This window comes from Ammospiza nelsoni, chromosome 21 (assembly GCF_027579445.1).
Source record: "Ammospiza nelsoni isolate bAmmNel1 chromosome 21, bAmmNel1.pri, whole genome shotgun sequence".
In the NCBI taxonomy this organism is placed as follows: Eukaryota; Metazoa; Chordata; class Aves; order Passeriformes; family Passerellidae; genus Ammospiza; species Ammospiza nelsoni.
Window position 1 is genome coordinate 6,158,785 of NC_080653.1, and position 24,231 is coordinate 6,183,015.

Below are 24,231 nucleotides of genomic sequence, written 5' to 3' on the forward strand. Positions count from 1 at the left end.
CCTGAGGCAGCACCAGGAGCGTGCCCGGGGCCAGGGCGGGTCCGTGCCCTGAGGCGGCACCGGGAGCGCGCCCGGGGCCAGGGAAAGTCCGTGCCCTGAGGCAGCACCAGGAGCGTGCCCGGGGCCAGGGCGGGTCCGTGCCCTTAGGCAGTGCCGGGACAGCAACTGAGGCGAGGGAAAGTCCGTGCCCTGGGGCAGGACTGAGACCAGAGGTGGCACCGGGTCCTCGTCCTGGGACTATGGAGAGCTCCCCGTCTGTGAGGCGATGGAGGGACTGTGCCCTGCGGTAGCCCCTGCTCTGTGCCATGGGGCAATGGGGGTTCTGCACCCTGAGGCAATGCAGGGTCTCTGTCCTCAGGCGGTCCCAGATCTGTGCCGTGAGGTGATGGTTGGTTCCCACCACAGATGAGACTCCACTGTAGCGGTGTGCCCTGCCCTGAGGTGATGATGTGTCCCTGACCTCCCAAAGTTGGCTTTTCCTGAGCACTGCAGCAAGCTGAGGGAGGTGTGAGGGGTGCCCTGTTCCTGGCTGAGCCATGCTGGCTCACCAAGAGTGATCACCAACAGCTTTGAGCTGCTGTTGGATCAACTGGCCATAGAAATGGTCTCTTCAAAAGTTCTAACACTGTGTTTGTGCACTGAGCCACTGCCTTATCCCCAGCCTCATGAAGCTGCACCTTCAGGAGTGTTGTGCCATGTTGGTGCAGGTTTGAGATGCTGCCATGTAGCCCCACATTCTTCTTCACAGAGAAAAGCAAGGCACAATTCTTCCCAAGAATATTCCTGGGATTCCCATTTTCTGAACCTCAGAGAAAGGAAACACAATTCTTATCTTATTTGCTGTGCCTGTGTTTGTGCAAAATGTAATATGGAGAATGTAATATGGAGATTGTTTATCTTAAGTCATGGTGTTTTGTTTCCTTGGCTTATCAGGGCCAAGTGTGTGTCTGAGTCAGGACTGTTGGGTGACAGTCATGAGATTCAGAGCAGTTGTGTGCAGAGTAGATTCAGTTTTAGATGTACAGAATAATAAAGTAATTAATTAGCCTTCCGATATCAATGGAGTCAGATGCATCATTCTCTCCTCATCCCTGAAAATTCAATACTGCCATGTCACCTGGGCCCTCAATACCTGCACAGGCCTGCAGTGCTGCCCTGTAACCTCCTGAAATTGTCCTTTGCACTGTGTTTGTGTGGGTTTGAGGTGCTGCTGCACCACCCCAGGCTCCTGAGCACAGCCCTTCATCCCAGTCCAGGTAACACACACCTGCTGCTGGCTCTCTGCTGGTGCCACCCACCACTGTTCCTCTGGTGGAAATGCTGTTGTGCTGTGCCAGGAGGCTGGGATGGATGCAGCACACAGCTCCACTGGATTCCTGCCTTCATCCATGGAGAGGATGCTGCGTGGGTTGGCATGGCCAAGTCTCTGACCTGCTTTGCTGTACCTCAAAGGCAGAGTATGAGAAATAAGGTACAGGATTTGCTTCCCCAGCCACATATCTGTCTTTTTGTTGGCCTCCACTGGCTGCAAAGCAAGCCACAGGCAGTCTTCTCTTCTTCCTAGCACATCAAACAAACCACACTGTTTGGAGCTGGGAGTGAGCGTAACAATTGTGTCTGGTCACAGAACTGGGATGAAATCTGACTGAGGCATTTCTGATCACTGGGATCTGGCTGTGAACAGACAGTCTGCATTCATTTGCAATATTTCACATTGCAGTATTTACTCACAGACAATGCATTCATTCAATCCATGATCTCAAGATGGAAATGCACCTTCAAGATGAAAAATCACAGCCCAGAAGTGGAGGAAACCCCAAAACCAAAGACAGAAACAATCTCCCGCAATCAAATTCAACTGGGAGCTTTGAGTCACAGAAGAGGAATTGCAGAAAGATTCACAGAGGTCTTCCTGCTATGGACTTTATGTGGCAGGCACCAGACCACCACCACACTCCAAATTTTTGGCTGAGTGCATTCAGCTCCAAGACCATGCATTTGGCTGACTTAGATTAAAATTTTAATGTGATTTAATTTTTAGTATTTCAGATCGCTTTGAGAAATGATTTACAGAACCAGCAGTGACTGGGTGCAAGAGTTTGTATGAACACTGAGATTTTAGAGGGGAAGAAAACAAAACCCAGCTAAAGATGAGGTGTAAGATGCTGTGATGTGCAGTGTTCAGACAGAGCCTGCTGGGAGCACAGAATTCGTGGCCCCATGGTGAGATCTCCCATTCATTGGTGAAAGAGATGGAAAGGCAAGGGCTGACACTGCAGCACATCATGATCAGGTTAAAATAATATATAATAAATAATAGAATGTAATAAATAATAGAATGTAATAAATAATAATATATAATAAATAATAATATATAATAAATATTAATATATAATAAATAATAATTATAATAAATAATAATAAATAAGGCAGCTGAGCAACCTGGCAGTGGTGGGATCTGCTGCCTTAACTCTCTGTAAAATGAGCTAAACTAATTTTAGCAGATGACTAAAGGCAGAGCCTTCAGTCAGCAGAGAAACATTTCAGAGGCCCCAGTGAGGGTGAGATGGATTGCTCCTGGCTCTTTTCAGCCTGCAGGGGTTTGGATGGCAGCAGGGCCAGGAGGGGAGTAGAGGCTGCCCCTCTGCAGAGTGCTGCAGGGACTGGAGATGGATGGCCCGGCAGTGAGAGATGCAGCGAGCACAGGCAGGTGGCAGAAGGCTGCCACGAGAAACTGGGAGTTTTAGATAAATTTCCTCTCTGAGAAACACACACACAACTGCTGTTTGGTTGCTTTGGAGAGGGCTGGGAATAACAGCAGCAAAGCTGGTGCGCTGTTAATGCCAGCTCTCCTTCTCTTGAGCAGGAGATGAAGACTCTGCAGCCTGGAGCGTTAATTCTGCTGATTTTCTAATGTGGCTCCAAAGGAATTGGTGGAAAATTGAACCTTGCTTCTTCATAGAATCAAAGAATGGTTTGGGTTGGAAAGGACCTTAAAACTCATCCCAGGTTGCTCCAAGCCCTGTCCAACCCAGCCTGGAATGCTTCCAGGGATGGGGTGGCCACAGCTTCTCTGGGCACCCTGTGCCAGGACCTCCCCACCCTCACAGGGAACAATTTCTTCCCAATATCTGCTATAAATCTACCCTCTTTCAGTTTGATCTTTTTATCTTTTTTGTGGCTAACAGCTCTGAGATGGCATTAAGAGGTGATAAGAAATTTCAAATGGCCTGATTTTTTGGTCATTGCTCCTAAATGTTCCCTGCAATTTGTTCCCCTGAAATTGCAATGTGAATCCACTGTTCTTATTGTGGGTGAAAAAGTTTGCAAGGGGAATAATTAAAATTACTTTAGGTTTTAGAGTCTTGTTGAAATAAACTCCTCCAGCTCCCCCTTTGGCCAGATGTACCTTCCAACAGCTGTGAGCAGAAGAATATATCCAGTGAATGTATCCACAAAACCACAGGACACTGAGGTCAGTGAGGGAAAACCAGGAGACAAATCAGGGAGAAATCACTGCTGGAGTCTCCCTTGGTAGCAAATACTGGAATTGCTGAGCTGAGCCTCTTTACATAATGTGCTCTCTATGTAAAAGGCAGCAGTGACAGAGCAGCAGAGAGCCCCCAGGAAAGCAGAACTCTGTTTTAAGTAGTTTATTCCACTAATACCAAGAAGATAATGCCCAAAAAGTCAGATTTAAATGTTTAAGTCTGTCCTTGCTTAAGTAAAGAGGCCATCAGGAGTTCTGTCAGGAATTAAGATATATATGAAAGCAAAATAATGGTCTCAAGTTTTGCTTTTAGGGTTTTTCCTCAGTGTTAAGAAGCAAAAAACCCAAATGTAGCTTCATCTTAAACTAGGGCTAGAAATAGTTCATAAAAAAAGGTTCACCTTGTCCACATCTTCTAGGGATATCTTAAATTAATGGAGTTTGAACTAAAATTAAAGTTCCCTTGCAAGACTTCTGTCAGAGTTATATTCCAATGAATCCAATCTTCTTGGTACTGAGAAAATGTCTGAAATCTCACTAAAATCAAATAAAAGGAGGGAGATATTTAGAATTTTAATAACCCCAATGAACAAATATATCTCCTTCTCTGGCTGCTAAAGAAGATACTGAATCTGTACATGTGGTTTTATTAAAATACAAGTGATAAGAGAAATGGAAAAGATTATAGGAAACAGACATATATACACAAAATACATTTGGCAAAAAGGGAAGGCATGTCAGTTAAATAACAGATCAAGAAGTCATGTAAAATGGATTTGTGGAGCTCAGTATTAGTCACTTATTTGCATTTATGTTCGTGGGTAAGTCTGACTTTAGGAAGGGCTTGGAAAGGAGAAGCTCCATGGTCCAGTCTGAAGGGATTTGCATTGTTTTGGTTGGAGATGTGGCTTGCAAGGCTTTCTTCTGCCTTGTGTGGGGGTGAAAAGTTGGAGCTGGGTATAACAGGAATTAAATCTCTTACAAGCCTCTTTCTGCTCCCTCAGTTTGGTGGGGAAAGGAGGGAATATAACCTGTTGTCAGTTTAAAAAATAATTTGCTGTTCTTCAGGTCCCAGCTCTGGGAACAGTGAGAGGGACTGGATGTGATCTAAGGTGTAACAGTGAAAATCTGAGGAAATCTCAGAGGAAGAGCTGTTCCCTGCTGCAGGGCATGGACCAGGTGTTCCCAAAGAAATTCACCTTTCCTTCCCTCCTGTTCTGCTCTCCAGGGCCTGCCGTGATTCAGCGCCTGTGACACAGAGCCACGGAGCTCCTCTGCATCCCTGCTCCCATTGCAGTGACATCCCTGCCTAGGGCAGTGACAAAAAGATGACAATAAATGTGGTGTTATCCTAAAATTGGTCTCTGCAGCCCTCTGTGGAGGAGACAGTTTTGGAATGTGAACTTTGTCCTTTCATCCAAACATGGCATAAGTCTGTCTCTGCCCTCCCTCTCACCACATCTCAGCTGTCTTTTTGAGGAAAAATTTTGACATTTGCTGCATGGACATTAGGAATATCAGAGTGCAGAAAAACAAATGGGGAATTTGTCATTTCTAGTGCAGATTGCCCAAAGAGTCATTTAACAGCCACCAAAATAAAAATGTGTCAGATATTTCCATAGGCACTGAGGAGATGCTCATGCTCATTTGCTATTAATACTAATGAGAAGTGAGTGTCCAAATCACTTGGACAGGTTTTGGAAAATCTCATCTAGATGCATGTCCTCCTGGAGGAAATTACATTTGACAGGAGGCTTTTGATGCAGGGAGAAGAAGGGCATTGGAGGCCACGCTCTGCATTCTTTCTATTTCAGTTCAGGAATCTGCCAAACGTGTGTTAGACACAGAGCTGGTACCTGCACCTCTATTCTGCTGGCACCTAATAGAATATCCTTTATTTCTCTGCTTGCTGCATATGCTGTTAAATTAGATAGAGGTATTTGCAAGGTGAATGACAAGTGTAATTGGCTATAAATGCTCCATTTAGAGAGATTGCAAACTATGTTTAAGTTACACCCAAGTGCACCTGTACTTGAGATGCAAAGTCATTCAGCTCCCACAGCACCTTCATTATAACCATACTTCATCCTCCCACACAAATAGATTCTCAGGAAAATAATTTCTCCCCAAATGTACATCTGCTGCGAATTATCATGGCATCATTACACATGCCAGGGTAGTGAACACAAATCTTATCCTCTGGGGTGGTGCTGATTGAAAGATGACACCTAATTTTGGAAAACAAAGGAAATTTAAAATAAAAGCTTGGCAGATATTTTTTGGGGGGAGTTTGTTTCAGAGCATTTCCCAAATTAATTTGTCATTTCTGTTTGCCAGGAGAGGATTTTTTTTCAAAATTTTAATTGAAAAATTTAGCTGTGAATACTTTAAAATTAAATTGAAAGCACAGTTGATTATTTTTAAATGACCTTGTTAGGCAAGGTCACTTAAAAAATTCACATTATAAAGTTCAATTTCATTCAACTGTGGTTTCAATTTCACTTAAAAAAAATCAACTGTTGCTAAAACCAGAGATCATTCTGATACCATTCTTTGACACATCCGAAATAATTTCAGAAAATCATCAATGTTTTCATGACAGACTATAAAGGTTTTTTGTTTTTATTTTGGAAAGTCTTCAAGGCTATTAAAAGGATATTTTTAAATGCAAACAGCATTTTATTAAAACACTTTCAGTCCTGCAAAGGAACACTTGTGACTAGGAAGAAAATTATTCAATTAACCAGTGCCTACCTTGCATTGTCCCCTTGGATCTGGGCTTGGCTGTAGGGTCCAAATCCCTGTTTATTCTCTTAACAGCCAGGAACCTTGAAGGCTTCAAATTCCCAATTTCTCCTCTCTGTTTGTTCCTTGTTCTAAGTGGCAGCTGGATATGACTGGAGAACACACAGGGCCGAGCAGCTTTAACTTCTTTTTGTGTCCCAGAGAATCTCTGTTCCTCGGTACAAAGCACTGTGCACTTTCCCCAGGTCCTTTCAAGCCACATCTGTCATATCTGCACTCCACAGCTGTGCTCTGGCCTGGTGTCACACATCCAAAGTGAAATGAAAGAAACTCCTGCAGAAATCCAATATTGGTTGTGCCCTGCTGCCTGCAGTGTGGGGCTGAGCTGTGCCTGATTGCAGATCTAATCTCACCCTGATACCTGAGGAGCAATAATGACACTGCTCCATTTGGTCCTGCCCAGGGAAGCTGAGGGATCTTTTCAGCTAAATTAAATATTAGCTAAATTAAATATTAGCATTTCTTGGGCTTTCCACTGCCCAAGACCATGTTTTGGAAGGCAATAGAAATTCTGTTACAAAGTGACTTCTGCAGACCTCAGCTCCTGGCCTGGGCTCTTCAGCACTTTCTGGAATTGTCATCTCTGGGTTTAACCAGAGCTCAGGAGGCACAGACAAACCTCTGCTTGGAGGGAAATTCTGCTTTTTAATGTCACAGGACCTTTCTTGCTTTAGTGCTAAACTGTGTTATTTCCCTTTGCCTCTTCCCTGAAGTAGTTCTGTGATGTTCCCCTTTGCTGTGCTGAGGGCTGGATGTGTAATTAGTGACTTGTGTGACTCCCAAAAGCTGCAGACTAAACCTTAATGCAACCTTCGCGTTGATCACCCTGCCACATCACTTGAAAGCACTTCTGATGAAGGAACTGCAGTTCTCCGAGCCAATTCCACATTGGAGATGGCTTTTATTGGGGAGACTGGATGTTAAAAAAAAATTAAACCGGTCCTCATTAGAAACTGGAGACATAAAAGTCTCCAGAGCCAGCCTGTGAGTGCCACTGCAGAGCTGTTTATGCAGCTATTTATGCAGGGAATAGCTCCCCTGGGATGGGCTATTTGCTGTTGCTTCTGCTCAAAGAGATGCCAGTGCTGGAACCAGGGCTTGGGGTTCCTGCAGGAGCCACTCCTAATGATGGCAAAGTGCTGCCCTTCCCTCTCTGGAGGGTGCAGGGGTTGTCGCATGGCCTCTGTCTCACTCGTGTCACCCCGGGGCATGGGAAATGGGATATAAACAAAGCCAAAGTGAATGCAGAACCTCTGACCTATCTGCAAATCTTTCTTCTGGGGCTGTTTGTTTCTGTAATTCCTCAGAGCACGTTGGGGGAGGCTGATTTGTTGCTGCCTGGGTTATCTTATTCCTGTCCTTTCAGTGAAATGGAGCTCCTGTTTTATTCTGAAGGGTTTTGGGGATGAACTGAGGAGCTGCCACTCAGCTTCTGTGTGTCCCCAGCCACATAACTGCACATTCACTCTGTTGCTGTCAGGACCACCAGGTCCTTTCCTGCAGGGGGAAAAATCAGGGCCCAGCCTGTCCCTGTCCATGAGGTGCTGCTGTTCCAGGTAGAGGGGCTTTGCAGCAGGAGGTTCCTGCTGGCCTCTTTGTCCAGAGAATTGAGGCCCCTTGGCAAAGCCCAGGCTTCCCTTCCCTTCCCTTCCCTTCCCTTCCCTTCCCTTCCCTTCCCTTCCCTTCCCTTCCCTTCCCTTCCCTTCCCTTCCCTTCCTCCAAATCTGGATTCTCATTGCAATTGCACAGAAGTGAAAACAGCAGCACATTGAAACAAATACATTTAAAACACCTTTTTAAAGAGCTTTTGTGCCTTGGTTGGCATCTGCTGTTGGTGTTTTGGGGAAACCCCTCCGTGTGCACCATCCCCTCCACACACAGGGTCACCTTTCCTGTCTGCCCCACCTGCTGCAGGTGAAACCAAATTAACCCAATTAAGGGTCTCATGCTGTTCTAAACACCTGGTTCTTTGCCTGGAGAGAGGGGTGGGGTTGTGCTCAGGGAATTCTGTTCCTGAAGATATTTATCCCTCAGGACGGGAATGCTGAGTGGTGCTGTTGTGTGGAACCACACCTGTCTGATCAGTGTTTTCTCTAAGCCAGCTCTAATTGTCTTATCTAGATCAAGATTTTTCCTCCCTCACTTCCAGGGGTATTTTTAGACTGGTTGGTAAGCCAGTGCTATGCCAGGACCCCAGAAAAGCTCTTGGCTTGGAGGGAAGGAAGGGGGATGGGATCTGCCTTATGAAGGGCTGACAGCTCTTTGGAGGTGCTTGGATCTATTCCACACTAATGAGAGTTTCTTATCTGACTGAACTGCAACTTTGCTTAACTGCTGTCCTCTTTTGAAAACCTATGTGTTAAATTACAGAGAGACAATAGTTCCTAAAAGGCACTCCCCTAACCTTAGTTTCTTCACTAAATTGGATGAATCCAGTGAAATGTCTCTAGGAAACAAATCTTTTCTAAGCCTGCACTTTATTCTTCTTAACCTCTGTGCCCTAAACAATTTCTGAGACAAAATGAATGCCAGCCTGTGATGATCATCGTACATATATTCCACTTAAGCATTCACTTGGCTGATAGCCTGGAATAAGTCACTGTTGGGGGTTAAACAACCTCTGGGGCTATAGATGGGACCTCATTATGCAAAGTGAGGAGAGTTATCATCTCTGGAAGCAGCTGTGCAGCTGCTGTGCTCACTCCACACAAAGTACAAGAGCTGAGGTTACCTGCTGCTGGAACCTCTCAGCTGAAACCTGAAACAAGTGGGGTAACCTCTCTCCCATGGGGACCTTCCACACTTTGCCTTGGTTTTGCTAATTTAGGATGCCATTTTCTGCTAGGAAATGTAGGAAAGGAAGGTTTCCACTGCCTGTAAGGATTATGTTGTTGCCTTGAGATGCTTTGAATTACAAATGCTGCCTTAAATCTGGTCAGGAATAAGGCACTGCTGAGAGCCACACCAAGGCTTTGACAAACCTTTCAAATCAGAGGCTTCCCATTTGAATTTCAGATGTGCCCAAGGCTCTGGAGCACCAGAAGGCAGTGCCTAAACAGGTGAGGTGAATGATCCTGCCTTTGTGCTTCTCTGGGATAACCAGCATGGCTGTTTCCCTAGGACTGTGTTCCCAGTGTACTCTCCATTATCTGGTATCATTGAACCAGCTTTGGAAACTCATATCTCTTTTAGGACTGTTCTGAACTGAAAATTTCTTTGGATTCAGGATCCAGAGCTTTAGCAGACCCTGCTATGAGCTGTCAAAAAATACTTGATTTGAAGTAACAGAACCAAGAAAATCAACCAAAAGCAGTTGTTCTATTAATTAATTAAATAATCTTACTAGATCTTTTGCTGATAGGAAGTTTCTTTCCAATGACAGATAAAAATGTGCCCAACCAAGTTTATCCTCATGTAGGACTGGGAGAGAAATCTGGATTGTTGGTTTGGACTTCCACAGTAAGGGGGAGCTGCTTTGTCACGTTCAAAGAACCAGAAAATGATTAAAGATTCTAAACTTTAATGCTGAATACTTGAATGTCTGTGTCCTAGAAAAATCACTAAGCCAAGTAACTTCTTTTTGGACCCATTTGAAATGCTGAGGTCTACAGGCTGGATTTTGAAATCTCAGTGAAATGCATAAAGTCAGCTTAGATTAAGAATTTAACTCACCTGCACTGTGAGCTTAGAGTTGGCTGGGATGAATAATGAAATGATTGGATCACTCTTCCCACACAACAAGTGACACTCTCATCTCTGTGCTTGGAATTCAGAGTGGAATAGGAAACTTTGGAAAAGGAAAAAAGGAAACTTTTTTAGCTGAGCTTTGGTCTGCTCTGAACTCTCTGCATTTCTCTGTGAGCTGTCTTCTTTCTGAATTAATTTGAATTCCCAGTAGATCTCCAAGCTGGTGGAGTTGTGGCATCCTGGGCTTGCTTTCAGATATCCATGCGTTGGATTAAGCCCTTTTCTGATCCACAGATGGGGCAACTGAGAGGTGTTTTAAAAACTTTCATTCCATTTTCAGTCTCATGAGAAGGCTGAGACAATACAGGTTTTATAATTCACCCTGTCACAATCAGAAGGCAACTATTTTTTAATTACTATCCATTATAAGCATTTCTTGGCCTATCAGCTTTAGCCACACCATGCTGTAGATGCCTTAAAGCCAATCATATAAAATTACCCCTCATGGGTCCCACTTCAATGCATCTTTCATAGTTCTATTTCACCAAAGTATCCAGTCTTATTTGCAAGGCCATGCTTTGAAACTTGTTTCTAGTTCCATTTCTGTCTCTCCTGTGCTGAATTCCTGTGTTGGGCTGCTCCCTCCTCCTCTGCATGCAGAGTGAGCCCTGAAAAGCCATTGACCAAATGCTTCCAGGCAGTGCCAGGCTCTCTCAGGACTGGTGTGGAGCAGAATGTCACTGTGTGCTCAGGGCTGTGCTCATAAACACGCTGAGCTGTGTGCTGGAAATGGAGGATTCATTCTCTGATGGATTGCTCAGTGCCTGCATGTAAATAGACACGTGGAGGGTGCTGCCAGGACCCTCCAAAGGGTTCTGTAATGTCAGGGATCTTTCCCTACAAATCCTGGGACTCTCCTGCAGATGGAGTGGCTGCCAGGGCTGTTCTGTTTTCCAGCCCCAATGGGGATTCTTCTGCAAATCCTCCTCAGCCTGTCCTTGCTTCAGGGCAAAACCCTGTTTGATCAAGGTGTCCTTTACCCTTTTAGGACCCTACAGAGGTTGCTACCTGCTTCTCACCTGTCCCTGGAGCTGCTGCATAACTGAAATCATCAAGTTGTTCTTGCAAACTGTTCCCCCATTTCACTTTAATACTTCAAAGAATTACTGGGCCTCGTAATATTGATCTATTCACTTCCTATCCTTTTACAGCTGCCTATATAATTTCTGATCCTTAAATCTGACAACTGTGTCCCCAAGATGACTGTTCTTAATCTTTAAATGATTGCTACCTTCCATCAAAACAATCTAGCATTAAAACTGGAAATACAGTGCAAAAGCAGTAAAATGGTGTGTCTGTGGATTAATTTCTGACTACCCTCTCAGTATAAAACCAATGTCTGGAATAGAACTTGATTTTAAACTCAAAGTAGATCAAAGCTTTCTGAGCATGAACAAGAAATCACTGGCAATAGTGCAACTACAAGGAAAAGTGCCCAAATTTTGTACATTTCATGTATCTGAAATGGCATTGAAAGAATTATTTCAGAAAGAAGGAGGGGTTTATGCTTTTATGTAGATATCAAAGACACAGAGGATTCCAAGAGTGCTAGAAAGAGCAATTAATGCACCAGGTCTTTCAATAATGCCATTTCTTCTCTGTTGAGCAATACAGTGTTTAAATATTATTTTAAATTTTCTTAGTGGATCTGTGTTTCTATGCTAAAGCATTGTATATAATGTGGAGATACAACTCCCATAAATGCAAAGAAAATTTCCCAGCTCCCTCTCCTGCCTGCTCTGCAGACCACCAAAGAAACTACTAATGCAATTTTAATTTATAGCTCTACCTTTTCCTCAAGCTCTGGGACAAAGATTCCCTGAAGTGCTTTAGAACAGGGGTCAGGCTGCATTTCTAACAGAGCTGTGAGGAGTTTCTTCTGTTTAATATAAACCCCACACTCTCCATCTCCACAGCCTGATCCAGCTGGGAAGCTGCAGCTTTGGGAGGATGTGCACATCACATCTTCATAGGAGAGGTGGATGCTTTGGACAGCAAAATTTCCAATTTTCTGCATTTTTTTTTTCCGGCAGGGCCATCCCTCCCATATGGGAGGTGCCTTAAACAACATCCCAAGCTGCTTGCCATGATAAGGAGCCCTCTGCCAGGGCTGTGCTCCACTAAAACTCTCACAGCCCCTCTCCCTCCATCTATTAACAGCTACAGCCTCTCCCAGTGCACTTCCCAGAGCTTCTGGCTTTTGGCTTGACATGTTTGTCCATTTCTTTGTTAGCTCACCCTGCAGAGACACCCTGATCCAGCCCTGGCTGTTTGCTCAGGCTTCTCAGAGCAAATGTCAAGCGGTTTGGAACTGGCTGTCTTTTACGTAATAGTAAAACAGGTGTGAAAACCAAATGCAGCAGCTTTTGAATCTGGGCAGCTTCCTGAGCTAAATTTCCATGCTCTGAGGCAGGTGCATTTTTAGCAGGGCTCCTGTTTAGCTGCTAGTCAAATCTCCAGACAGTTCTGTGATAAATACCTGCCAGTCCTGCATCTATCATCCCAAAAATGCTTGGATTGTTTGCTTGTGCAGATGGAGAGTGTTGGGTGTTTGCATTTGGTTCAGACCACATATGTTACTTGTCTGATGCTGATATTCTATGCAAAGAAATGAGATTTGAACCATTTGTATTTCCATGGTAGCTTCTCCCAATTCCTTTTCTTTCCTCTTTTCTTTCCAAGATGCATGACCTCTATACAATTCCATTTTCCCTCTGTTTTCACCCCATTCCACCAAAGGTGCAGATAAATGTTTCGAGGACAGAAAAGTGAGGTACTGTAATTCACAATTTTAAATGGAATTCAGTGCAATGTCTGGAGAATCACATACTGAGTGTCTTTCTTCAGATCAAGGTGAATTTTTAGTGAACAATCTGGCTCACCTAGTGGGGCCGGTGTTACAGTAACACTGAGATTTTGGAAACTGAAGTGCTGAGACAATAGTGGGAGTTGTTCACTGCAAGTCAGTCACAAAAAAGTGTAACTTTGTTACTTAAAATGTTATAAAAACCCCTTTTCTAAGTGCTTAATGATTTTGGGAGCTTAAGCTCACACCATGCTGAGTTTACCAACAATCTTTTGATTAATCTCTTTCAGGTGAAGCACTGATAGGTAAAGCTGAGAAACACGCAACAGGCAGATCTCAGATTTAGGATTGATGGTCTAAAATCCGTCAGGGCAGGAAAGTGCCCTGTTTGTGCAGTATAAACACAATGCTCAGCTTTTCCAGAGGAGGGCTCAGTGGGAATTTCAGTAATACAAAGAAGAATGAATTTTACAGGTTCTCCCTTACAACAAAAAGGAGTTCACGGAGATTTATCAAGTGTCAGGTGAGTAACTCAGCTTGGAAAAGCTGTTTCAGAAGGCTGCAGCTTTAAAGCAGAGTCAGTGTACCAAACACAGCTCTGCTGGCAGATTTCAGTGACCCTGCCTGAAACTTCAGCTCCTGGTGGCCACTGAAGTTCTGCAGGGAGCAAACTCTGCCTGCACGGGAGCTTTGCAGTGTGGCAGAGAAGCCAACTTCAGAAAAGCTCCTCCAGTTGCCACCTAGTCTCCTTTCCACTGCTGCAGCTTTCCTGGCAGGGTTTCCAGGGGAGCAGTGTGACAGGGTTGTGCACACAGCAGCACTAACAGGGCTCTTGTCCCACTGCAGGGCTTTTTTTGCGCCCCATTTTGGCATCCTGGCAAGGGCAAACACTGAACCTCAGTCACCCACTTGTCTGAACTACTCCTGCAAAGCTCTTCTTAGGGCAAACTGGCAAAATAAAATCCTCTCTTGTTTCTCAGCTACCTTATAGACACTGTGTTGTTGGGGCTGACCTGGTGTTGTCAATCTTGTTTGAAGCAAAACATGAAAAATTGTTCTTTGCCTTGCTGCTGAGGGGGATGCAGGATAGAAAAGGACAATTCAGCAGCTTGTCTCCTGCCTTCCACGTGTAACCTGCCTCTTGGAAAGCTGCTGGAAGTGCCAGGAGTGGTGTTAAACCATTATTCTCAGCCATTATTTCTTCCTTGTGCTGGTGGTAGGAGAAGCTTTTGCAAGAATTTGCCACTTGAGCTTTCAATTTGCAAGAACAGAAATACTTTTATATAAGATATATAAAAACCTTTATATGAGGAGGGAAGGGAACCTGCACTCACCTTCTGATGGGAGGAATTTGCCCTTCCAGCAGCCCTGCCTGGGCTCTTATAACAAGATAATTATCTGAGTGCTGTACTTCAGTTGTGGCCACTTGCTGCCTCTTCAGATTTTATCTTCTTCCTTTTGTATTTTTTCCCCCTATCGCTCTTTAACGTTTTAGAGAAGATTTTAATTTCTTTGTTAGTCTGAGAATGAGGAATGGCACCGAAGGAGTTGGTAGCAGAGAGGAAAGCAGGGCTCTGGTCACATCTTTCATCAGATGAGTTTCAGGTGCTGAGCACTAATGTGGTGTCAAAATACCGAGCAGTGGAGCATTAGGAGGATGTATCTCAATTTGTTTCAATCCTCTGGAAGCTGAAAGGAAATCCCCTACTACTTCAGATCCCATCATGAAATAATGGCATTTTCCTCTTCTGCCTCCCTCCCTGCTCCCTGGGGGAGAGATCATGCAGGATTTAGATAACCTCCATTCACGTGGCATAATGATATTGTAAGGGAGAAGATTTTTGAAACAAGCAGCAGGCAGGTCTGGGATCAGGCTCAGCTCACTCTCCTTGTGTTGATGGGTGGGGAAGATAGTTCTGTTTTTGGAGAACTGCTCCTCATTTCTGCTGCTTTCCCTACTCATTTCAGCTCCCTCAGGGCCTGTGATGTCCAGTTTCTCCCATACCCTTGGTTCCTGGCTTCTGAAATGTGGAGGGAGAGAGAGAAGAGCAGCATGACTGTGTGACCGCGCTCACAGGGGTCTGAGGATGAGGGAAGAGATGAGGATGTGACTCCATGTTTCAGAAGGCTTGATTTATTATTTTATTATATATATTACATTAAAATTATACTAAAAGAATAGAAGAAAGGTTTCATAGGAAGGCTAGATAAGAATAGAATAGGAAGGAAAGATAACAAAGGTTTGTGGCTCGGCTCTCTGTCTGAGCCAGCTGACTGTGATTGGCCATTAATTAGAAGCAACCACATGAGACCAATCACAGATGCACCTGTTGCATTCCACAGCAGCAGATAATCAATGTTTACATTTTGTTCCTGAGGTCTCTCAGCTTCTCAAGAGGAAAAATCCTAAGGAAAGGATTTTCCATAAAAGATGTGTGCGACATAACTGGGTGCCCTGACAGGCTCCCAACCCCAGGAGATGGGAGAGAGCCCTGTGTGAATGTGGAGCGAGAACCCTGAGCTTTATTCCTCTCTGTGACCGTTCCTTCCTAGATTTTCTGCTCCAGGTCCTGGGCACTATCTCCTGTCCTCCTGGACACTCATTCCCTGACCTCACTGCTCAGCACATGAAATGCCCTTTTCTCACAGCCTGTTCCCTCTCCTGCTTCCCTGGATGTGGCCAGAAAGAAAAATCAGGCTCTCTGGGTTTGTGAGGCTGGCAGATGAGCCTGCAGTGCTCTGGGCAAGAAGAAGAAGAAGTTCCTTTTGATTAAAGCTGCGCTGTGTTGGTAAACCAGCAGTGGATGAGGGACAGCTTTTGAAACATTTGGATCCTCCAGGACTAGATAAGCATAATTGAGTATTTGGAATTAGCAAAACTGCAAGGATCAAAGCAATCTCCTGGATGGATTACTAGATCAAAGGAGAGACTTTAAAGGAGAAAACATGGATGTTAAGTTCTCCATCTGCACTCTATATATACAAGATGCCAGCGGTAAAGAGGATATAGGAATAAAGGGAGCTTTTGCACATTTCTCAGCAGGAAATAATTTAGTGTCTGACTAGTTTGATTTTAAATTATGATAAAATAACAGGCACAAAACCCCAGCACAAACAAAGTTCTCCTTTTAAAAGCTAAGTCTGAATCCTTATTAGGATATAGGATAAAATCATAACTTCTTCCATAAATTTACATAAAAGAGCAATATCTTGTTTCTGCTTGAAGAACGCAAGTTACCTGAATACACAACAAACTGCAACATAACCAAAAATCTATCAAGGACTGTTACTTGGTCTCCATTTAAATCACTCTCTGACATCCAGATAGAATCAAAGAATACAGATTTCTCTCCAAGCACAAGGGGCCCAGCAAAGCACACAACAGATTGGAAACGTGACTGCTGCTTGTTTTGTGTGTGGCTGCTCAAAGAATGTGGCATTCTGGATGAAAAAATCGAGATGAGAATCTGCCAGGTTTGCCTTATCTTTCCAAGGGGAAGATGTTGGCTTTTAATATTGGTTGGTCTTATCTCAAGCAGCCTGTGGATGTGGTTGTCCTGCTTGTGGATTGCCTGTGGTGCTTTGAGCAGGGTGTTTGTCCTGGTGTGATGCTCTGAGCAGGGTGTTTGACCTGTTTGTGGAGTGCCTCTGGTGTAAGCAGGGTGTTTGTCCTGTGTGTGGTGCTTTGAGCAGGGTGTTTGTCCTGGTTGTGATGCTCTGAGCAGGGTATTTGTCCTGTCTGTGATGTGAGCAGGGTGTTTGTCCTGGTTGTGATGCTCTGAGCAGGGTTTTTGTCGTGGTTGTGATGTGAGGAGGGTGTTTGTCTTGGTTGTGATGTTTTGGGCAGGCTTTTTGTCCTGTCAGTGATGTTGTGAGCAGGGTGTTTGTCCTGCTTGTGGATTGTCTGTGATGCTTTGAACAGGGTGTTTGTCCTGGTTGTGATGCTCTGAGCAGGGTATTTGTCCTGTCTGTGATGTGAGCAGGGTGTTTGTCCTGGTTGTGATGCTCTGAGCAGGGTTTTTGTCGTGGTTGTGATGTGAGGAGGGTGTTTGTCTTGGTTGTGATGTTTTGAGCAGGGTGTTTGTCCTGTCAGTGATGTTGTGAGCAGGGTGTTTGTCCTGGTTGTGATGCTCTGAGCAGGGTGTTTGTCCTGCCTGTGATGTGAGCAGGGTGTTTGTCCTGCTTGCAGGGTGTTTGTCCTGCCTGTGACACTCTGAGCAGGCTGGAACTGGGATGAGAGCTGATCCGCAGCCTCGGGAGTGCCTGCAGAGTCCCTGGGCTGTGGAATGAATTCTCCTGTCACATCCTGGGGGATTGAACTCCCACGCTGACATGTGCTTCCTGCTGCAAGGAGTGCTAATGAACAAATACTTCTGCAGTTAAATGAGGTGTTTCAGAGGCTTGTAAAAGCAGCTTTCTGGGAGGAGAAAATGAGCTGAGCAGTGCTTTGCGCAAGAAGGAAGTGCAAATGGCACATGTCTGCATGCTCAGCCTGTCACCCTTACCTGCTCTGTGTGTGGATCTGGGGGTATTTAAAGGATTAGGAAACCCTGAGGATCCCATTGATGGACTGGACTGGACTGGAGGTTCTGACCCCTCAGGGATACGCCATAAGGATGTGAAAATCCCCTGACAGTGAGGAGCTGGGTGTTAGGGATAAGATTGACTTAACTTTAGTGAAGAGGCATTTAGAACAGCATTAATGTTGCCTCTTGCTACCACTGAATTCCCTGCCTGAGGCTTTCCTTCATTGCACTTTGGATGGGAGACAGGAAAGGAGCATCCAAAAGAACAGCCAGCACTGCCATGCTTGGCTCCTCTTATTTTCTGAGCAGATAAAGCTGTGAGGAAAGAAAACATCTTTTATTGTGCTCTGCTCTTTCTCCAAATTCTGTGATCAGTTAACTGCCAAGCACTTTCCAATCCAACCAAATCAATTTGCAAACTTTCCCTAATACTATCAGGTAATCTGCAAGCTGTTTGCTCCCTGCCTTCTTGGAAGGGCCATTAATACACAGGATAATGGATACCTCAGGGAAGCCAGACATTAAGTTAATAATTAATGTTTACAGAGGCCTTGAGGCAACTGAGTGCATTTACCTCCATGAGGATATTGAAATTGCATTACTGTAATTTCAGCTATCTCCCCATAGCTGGCAATCAGAGTTGGGCTGGAGCCTGGCTCCAGATGAGCTGTTCTTAGCCTGGATTGCAATAAATGAAGTGTTCCTGGGAACTGCTGGGCTTTCCATGCTGTTCTGTAGTTTGTGCTGATGCTGAGGGAGGCATGTGGGATTAATCCCTCCTGACAGGCTCCTGGGGGCTCTGCTGGATGTCCTGTGGGTGCTGAGGGGACCAGGCTGGTGTCAGTGAAGTGCTGGTCCTGCTCTGGCTTCTGAGGACACCACAGGGAGTTTGTACAACCCCAAGAGAGCCTCTGTGAGTGGAAAGGGTGGATCCTAAAGGGACATGCAACCCAAAGCCCAGCCCTGGTCATCAGCCAGCCAGGGAGGGGGTATTCACTGGAGATATCTCACAGACATGGTGAATTCAGAACAGCCTTAATCCAGTCAAGGTCTGGGATATGATGGATCAGGCTCTGCCTATAAACCTGAGGAGCTGGGATTTTGGTTGGCTGGTCTTGGGGAGCAGTGTGCATGTTTTACCTCTGGAGGCCACAAATTAATTGTGTGTGTTCATTGAAGAACTTCCCCTTTCCATGGGTTTGTCTTTTTTCTTCCCTTCTTTCTGCACATTCTGCAGTTTGATCCATTCCCTCCAGAAGCCCTGGCTCCACTTGGTCCCATACCCAGTGTGTGTTCCCTGTTCTCTCAGCCCATGTGTCTGCTGCCTCTGAGGTTTCTTTTCTGTGCTGATTTTGTCCCATTTCTCTCAGAATCTGTTTTCCTGTAGAGATTTCTCCTGTTCCAGGCCAAGGTACATCTGTTTGGGGCCAGAGTGCTGGGCTGGGGCTGGAGCTGACCCTACTGCTGCTTCAGGACAACACTGAGCACATCCTTGTGCTGGGACAGTCCCGAGACATTTGGGCACAAAGGCTTTAGCACAGGCATCCTTGCATGTCAGGGAAAACTGGGTTAAGTCACATTTGTTGGCCCCAACTCCCATGTTTGGACAATTTTTTACCAAGCACTGGAATGTTTAAAATAGCATTAAACAAACCTCCCCTTCAATTTATGAGTGTTCATCCCTGAAGAGTCTGCCTGGGAAATGTGTTTAATTCCTAAAGCCATTTTTTCCACTCAGAACCTCTTCACTTTGGGCAGGTGAACAGCTATGCTGAGCTGCTTGTCTTTCATCCAGCCTGCTGAAGAGAGGTCTTATCTGGCTGCAAGGTGTAATTTGTTTGAAACTGTCCTCACTCATCAATCCCAATGATGTTAGCTCAGTGCTTAAGCCAGTCCTTTTATTAAGTTCCAGGGGTTTTGTATTCCACAATCCAATTGTGCATTATTGATAAAGTCTTGAGCAGGGGGATTACTTGAGCCATGGCAATTGACTCTGGCACATTAGTCACACCTGGGGCTGTGTTTTTCAGAGGGATTTCTGCTCTCCTCCTGCTCTTCTCTTCAGGCCTGCCTGGTTCTCCTGCTCGTCTGAAGTTCCTGACTCCAGCAGAACTGCAGGATCATAGCAGGGAGGTGACAGTGACAACAGGACAAGCAGGGCTGTGACTGTGGTGGTGTTCACAGGGGTCCCAGGATGAGGGAAGAGATGAGAATCTTGACTCCATGTTTCAGAAGGCTGATTTATTATTTTATGATATATATTATAGTAAAAGAAAATATATTAAAATATTATACTAAATATATTAATTATTATATATTATAACTATACTAAAAGAATAGAAGAAAGGATTTCATCAGAAGGCTAGCAAGGAACAGAAAAGAATTATAATAAAATCTTGTGACCGACCAGAGAGTCCGAGACAGCTGGACTGTGATTGGCCATTAATTAAAAACAACCACATGAGACCAATCAAAGATACACCTGTTGCATTCCACAGCAGCAGATAATAATTGTTTACATTTCATTTCTGAGGCCTCTCAGCTTCTCAGGAGAAGAGATCCGAAAGGATTTTTCATAAAATATGGCCGTGACGTGTGGCCTGATGTGTGACTCCTAAATGACACATTTTCCCTATGGAAAATGTGATTTCCATGGGAATTGAAATCATTCAATGGCTGTGATTTTCACATATCAGTTATTTATAAGTCTAAGAAAATGGGAAAACAGATCTTTTCCCCCCAGATTTCAGCAAAATGATCATAAAGGCATTGAAGCTGGTGAGAGCCTTAATCTGCCAGTTGACTGGTATATGTGTGTGCTGGTTAAAGCCAGGCTGTGTGCAGCCCTGCACCTTCCCAGCAGGGCAGGGCACATCCTTCTGGAACCATCTCTGCCATTACAGACCTGCTCACAAAACAGCATCAGCCAGAAAATGGAAACCAAATCAAGGCACTTGTTGTCTTTGTTTGCAGAAGAAAAGAGACCTTTGTTTCCGCAACAAATTTATGTCCTGGGTTTTCCGTGACTACTTGATGTATTCTTTAACCACTGTAGAACTGCCAGAAACAAGGTATTTACAACCCCACTGTGCAACTCAAAATAGACTTGAAACTGAGTTGGTTCTCTCCTCTGAGGGTTTCTCAGCGTGGTTTGCAAAACTGTGCAGTGTGGTGTGACCTGTGCTGGCTGGTTTTGCTCTCCCTGCCTCGTGTATCATCGCTTGGGCAGGACGGTGATGATGGAGGGGTGGTGCTCAGAGGATGGGCTCCTGCAGGGGATGTTAAAGCACGTTTTACAGCCACACTGTTCGTGTTTCCCCTCCCTGTTCGTGTTTCTTGTCACACACTCATTGCTGCAGCATTGCCTTCCAGGCACACCATAAAGGCTGGAATAAAAATGTCCCCTCTGTTCTTCCTTCAGGCTCTCTCCTCTCCTGTCGGTGAAGGGGGAGAGATGAAATAAAATAATTTTAAAATTGCATTTTTCTGTGCAATGTGTCATCAAGGCACAGCTTCTTTTTAGAAACTATGGGGAAGGGTGGGGTTGGTGCGACAGGAGAGCTTCCCACTTCACTTGGGGGGCATCTGGCACTGACATATTTCCTGAAAAATCCCTTTGCCAGGATTTTCCTCCTGAGAAGCTGAGAGGTCTCAGAAATGAGATGTAAGCAATAATTACCTGATGGCTGTGGAATGTGGTCTGGAGATGGTTTACCAACAGGTGCATCTTTGATTGGTCTCATGTAGACTGTTTTTACTTGATGACCAATCACAGCCAGCTGTGTTGGGCTCGCTGAGTCTGTCATGGGTTTTTTATTATCATTCTTGTCTAGCCTTCTGATGTCTCCTTTCTCTTTCTTTAGTGTAGTTTTAGTATATAATTTTCATATAACAATAGGATAGAATAGAATAGAATAGAATAGAATAGAATAGAATAGAATAGAATGATATAACAAAGTCATATAATGTAGTGATATAGTGATGTGATGTGATGTGATGTGATACAATATAATATAATATAATATAATATAATATAATATAATATAATATAATATAATATAATATAATATAATATAATATAATATAATGTAATGTAATGTAATGTAATGTAATATAATATAATATAATATAATATAATATAATATAATATAATATAATATAATATAATATAATATAATATAATATAATGTAATATCGGGATAAATTATCGGGATATAATATAGTGATATATTGTGATATGATATGATGTAGTGTAATAATATCATATCATGTCATATCATATCATATCAATAATATAATATATCAGCCTTCTGAAACTTAGAGTCAAGATTCTCATCTTCCCTTGTCCTTGGGACCCACAACACCACAACAATTAATAACCACAGGCATCTTCTGAGCTGATCCAGCAGAGCTGTGGACTGAGAGTGTGGTGAGCCCCAGAGAATGGGATGCCAGAGTGCTGGCTGCCCACCCTGGGGGCTGATCCCAGCTGTCCCACCTGCTCTCCATGAATCTCTGCCCTGGAAACTCCTGCAGGTCCCCTGGGAGCTCCTGGAGCTGTGTTATCTGGAGCTGTGACAGGCTGGCATTGCTGTCACAATTCACATGCTAAAAGGCCTTTTACTCCCCCTCCCTGCCCAGCCTCTGTTATGGAGGGCTGGCTTTATAAACCTTATTAGAAGCTCTCTCTCAAAGCCCTTGGGGGCTATTTGGCTTGATAAAACACCACATAAATTGGAGTGGCTGTTGATTTTGGAGCCCTTCTTATGAGACAATTGTGTTTCCAATTAGGGATTTCCTTCTCTTACATGCACAACATGTTGTTTTTTGTTTTTTGTTTTTTTTTTTTCCTTTGCAAGATGGCTTAAAATGCCTGCCATGTGCTGATAAGCTCTGTGCTAGACCTTTTGTCTTCTCCTGCTGCATGTGTGCAGGCCAGTGTGCACAATGAGGTAGATACAACTCCCCAAACCCACTGCCAGCCATAAAAAAGCTGATCCAGGACAGTGCTTGTTCTCCCTCCCCAGGAGCTGTGGGCACGTACAGAACATTCAGCCGTTCAGATGCTTGCTGGACACTGCCAAAAGTGGAATTATTTGGTTTATAGGTGGCCTCAGGAGGGTGAGAGGGTGGATTAGCAAGGCAGGAGTGCTGGCAGAGGGCAGTGCCAGCTGGCTCTTGTGGGCATGGGGGCTCCTTGGGAAGAGGTTTGGCCATGGGGGGATCCCACAGAGCCAGGGGAGCAGGAGCAGTACATCCCTCATCAGAAATAACTGCAGGATCACAATGAGGTTTCTGGTTGCCCTTTCTTCATTTCCATCATTAATTACACTTGATCATAATGCAGCTGCAGAGATCCCCCCATCCCCTTACCACAAAAGGCTACAAGAGAAATAAAAAAAGCCAAGCTTATCAGAGGATATAATCTCTTAGGATAACATGAGTTGTCACTTGAGAAGTGATTTCTTATCTGTTAAAAGCCTACAAATGCCCAGGAAGCAGGCCTTGCTGATGCTTGCAGATTTTGAAGGGTTGAGGAGAGGTGGGTAATGTTCTGATCCTTTTTAAAAAAGAGCAGGAGATGAAAAGTTTACTCTGGAGTCTGTAACATGCTCCAACACTCTTGTCCTCTGGTAGTGGCCTGTGCTAAAAGCACATCAATAAAATTGCTGATGCTGCTGGTGAGTAACAAGATAATTACCAAGGATGGGGAGGGGAACAGAACTAAAAATCTGAAATGGTAGTTAATGCCTTTCCCATTAAGTTACCAGCCTTAAATACATGGCTTACTGCATCTCTAACTTTCACTGCTATAAAATAGGACAAATTGCAGACTTAAGAGATCATTAGAAAAATACACAACGGCTTTATCTTCGTGAATAAAAGTGATGCAGCACAGAGCTTTTTCTTCTGTGGGTAAGCAGATGCAAGTCAAGACAAGAAGGACCCTGTTCCCTGATAGTTTTTAAGATCAGCAAATCCAAAGGTTTGTGCTGTCTGTGTGGTTAAAGCTGTGTCTTAACCTCCTTGATGTAAATAGTTCTTAAGATAAAAGATGAAGCTCTTCCGAGAATATTTTGCCGTTCCCTGGTGACAAATCAAGGAAATATTTTGTGCTGATTAAGTCACTGTCAGCAGGTCAGCCACCTCGGGGAGCTGATTTAGAAGCCTCTCAAATAAATCACCTCCCCTTCTCACCGCTGCCCATCCCTCACTGAGCTCTGTCCCTGCCCTGGAGGTGCAGATGGGGCTCTGAGTGCTGGAACCTCTGCTGTGACCCTGCCCTCACCTCTGGGTGAGCTCCAGCAGCAGAACCTGCAGGAGATGCTGTCTCCCAGCTCCTCTGCAGAGCAGCTCCTGCAGCAGCATGGAAAGGAAAGAAAATGTCTGTGGTATTTTCAGGGTCCCACATCAGAGGACGGAGTGCCTGGAACTGTCCTGCTGGACGGATCTCAGCAGGGCAGGAGAAAATTTTTTATAGATAAGATACAATAAACAACCTTGAGACTGAGAAATTAAGAGCCCTGACTCATTCTTCAAGCACCAGGCTGGGAAAAGAGACTTTTAACATTTCTCAGGGTCACTGTGACCAGCTAGAGATCCCAACACTCAGGCAGCACCAGGAGAGGGAAGGGTGAAGAAAGGTCCTGTCAGAGACCTGGGGGGGTTTTATTACAAGACATTAACCAAGCAGAAATTCTTTTATCATCATTAACGTTCTCAGCCCAAAGCTGATCAGACCCAGGAGCTTTAGACCAGATCAGGGCTCTGGATCATCTGGCCATTACAGCTTTTGATCCTGAGCCAATTTCATCCTATCTCTTTGGCTAACAGGAATCTGAGAGGCTTTTGCTCTG

At 44.5% G+C, this 24,231-nt stretch overlaps 1 protein-coding gene across 1 annotated transcript in view; it reads left to right on the top strand.

Annotated features, from left to right (window-relative positions):
* TAF15 (TATA-box binding protein associated factor 15) overlaps window positions 1–24,231 on the top strand; it is a 504,826-nt gene that overhangs the window by 226,943 nt on the left and 253,652 nt on the right. The gene's annotated exons all lie outside the window — the stretch shown is intronic.